This window comes from Schistocerca gregaria, unplaced genomic scaffold (genome assembly GCF_023897955.1).
Source record: "Schistocerca gregaria isolate iqSchGreg1 unplaced genomic scaffold, iqSchGreg1.2 ptg001611l, whole genome shotgun sequence".
Classification (NCBI taxonomy): domain Eukaryota; kingdom Metazoa; phylum Arthropoda; class Insecta; order Orthoptera; family Acrididae; genus Schistocerca; species Schistocerca gregaria.
Window position 1 is genome coordinate 25001 of NW_026062885.1, and position 2500 is coordinate 27500.

The 2500-nt window shown below is 57.4% G+C and overlaps 1 non-coding gene across 1 annotated transcript in view; it reads left to right on the forward strand.

Annotated features, from left to right (window-relative positions):
* Positions 1-1815: 1815 nt before the first annotated feature.
* LOC126333582 (small subunit ribosomal RNA) overlaps positions 1816-2500 on the forward strand; it is a 1893-nt gene continuing 1208 nt past the window's right edge. The window contains exon 1 of the ribosomal RNA XR_007564266.1: positions 1816-2500. This exon is cut by the window's right edge and continues 1208 nt beyond it. This is a non-coding gene — a ribosomal RNA (small subunit ribosomal RNA).

Consider the following 2500-nt stretch of genomic DNA (forward strand, 5'->3'; position numbering starts at 1 on the left):
AGCTTTGCCTAACAGCAACCCTCTGAACATAGTTCACTGCTTGGATCCTCTGGTGTCATGTGTATTTCTTGATGCCATGGTGCGTACCCTCACATAAAGGTCTTTCGAGTGTTGCGTACTTTCTACACAGTCCCGCTAACCACTGGAAGGGTGTACCGCTACAGAACGAATATCGCCCTCCCCTCCTGCCCTTCCAAGCTGGTCGGTCAGGCGTTTGTTTGTGAAATGAGCCTTGCAGCTGTTCAGTTGCATTCGGTTGTCGATGCAGTCAGTGTACGTTGTGGTACGGCCTGTGTGGACTGTCCGCTGATGTACGCGTAACCCACACTGATCATCCGTCGTTACGTACTGAGTGACATAATGTGGCACATGCTTGACCGTACACCGGCTGCGCCCTACAATGGCGAATCATAAGGGCCATATGTTGTGCACGATGCTACTTGTCTCGTCTCCCCATTACAGCGAGATTGCACTGTTGTACGCCGTACAGACATGTGGTAGGTAGGTACGGACGAAAGTATTGCATGTTGGCCCCCCCCCCCCCCCCCTCCTCCCTCTGCCGGGAATCAGCGTGAGCCGTCTGTTGATGTAGCGACGAGGGTTTTCCTATTTAATCGTATTGCCCCACACAACATGATAGCACGGTGGACCGCGTTCCACATCTGCGACATGCTACAGAGGCCGGTTGACAGTCGACCGCGCAAGGGACATTGCACACGTGCGCGGACCATCTTCCACGTGTTCTCTCGTGTACATGCCGCAGTGTGTATGTGGGCTGATGTAGCGTGTCGTGACACATAACATGCAGGCATGCCAGAATCGTAGATTTCGCAAATGTAGATTGACGTATACGTTTGCTGCCAAAGATCCGCAAATGAACTGGAAATCAGTTGTTGAGCGGTTGTTCGCGCTGCAGGTGCATCGGTGATAGCGACGATCGGTACATCTATGAACCGGTTGTTTCGGCGGTACCCGCCATGCCCCCGAACCTGAGTTGGCCATGTGGGTATGAAGCGATACGAGGCTGTGGCTTGGCGGGACAGTCCCCGGCCGGTGAGGGGGGGCCGCCCGGCGTGCTGGCCGCGCGCTGCGTGAGCGCACGCACTACAGCCGGCTGGTGGGGGGCGCCCAGTGGCAGGAGCGCCGGCCGACGGGCCCGGCTGGCGTCCCAGCTATGCGCCGGCGCACCCTGCGCGCGGCGCCAGGCGGCCAAAGTGGGTTCTGCCGAGCCCGGTGCGAAGCGCGGTGGACATCTGCAGTGTGCTGGTCCGATTGCGGACTGTGTGCGTTGAGGATGCGCCGCCGCCCGGCACTCGGCGTCGCGACGCCGTCTGCTGCTCGGTCGCCCCCAGCGGTTCTCGCAGGTGGTTTGTATCGCAGCTCTGCGGACGTGTTGGCGCGTGCGCTGTGCTGGGAGAGTTCGCTTCTGCACCCAAGTGGGGCTTTGCCCTTCTGTGGCGCTGGCGTTGGAGCTGCCGGTCACCGTAGGTGGCGCGTGTTGTTTCCCGCCGGCAATGCCACGACAGCACGCTCCCGGGCCTCTGTCGGCAGCGGCAAGCTCAGTTGGGAGCACGGGTGTTCGCACTGAAAGCGTCTACTCGCCCATCTCCGGGCGATTGCGCCTCTCTCGAACCCGACCAAGTACTTAGGACGGCGCTGCGCGCCGCCGGGACCTGAGAGGGTTTCGAGGTGTATCGTGCAGGGGAGCTCAGCCTCCTCCTGTTTGCAGAATAATTGAGCGGACGCTTGCGTGTTCGCGCGGGCCCTCGGGACACACTCCCGGGCGGCCGGCTGCTCAGCTCTCGTTGACGCAGCTCCCTGGTTGATCCTGCCAGTAGTCATATGCTTGTCTCAAAGATTAAGCCATGCATGTCTCAGTACAAGCCGCATTAAGGTGAAACCGCGAATGGCTCATTAAATCAGTTATGGTTCCTTAGATCGTACCCACGTTACTTGGATAACTGTGGTAATTCTAGAGCTAATACATGCAAACAGAGTCCCGACCAGAGATGGAAGGGACGCTTTTATTAGATCAAAACCAATCGGATTGGCTCGTCTGGTCCGTTTGCCTTGGTGACTCTGAATAACTTTGGGCTGATCGCACGGTCCTCGTACCGGCGACGCATCTTTCAAATGTCTGCCTTATCAACTGTCGATGGTAGGTTCTGCGCCTACCATGGTTGTAACGGGTAACGGGGAATCAGGGTTCGATTCCGGAGAGGGAGCCTGAGAAACGGCTACCACATCCAAGGAAGGCAGCAGGCGCGCAAATTACCCACTCCCGGCACGGGGAGGTAGTGACGAAAAATAACGATACGGGACTCATCCGAGGCCCCGTAATCGGAATGAGTACACTTTAAATCCTTTAACGAGTATCTATTGGAGGGCAAGTCTGGTGCCAGCAGCCGCGGTAATTCCAGCTCCAATAGCGTATATTAAAGTTGTTGCGGTTAAAAAGCTCGTAGTTGGATTTGTGTCCCACGCTGTTGGTTCACCGCCC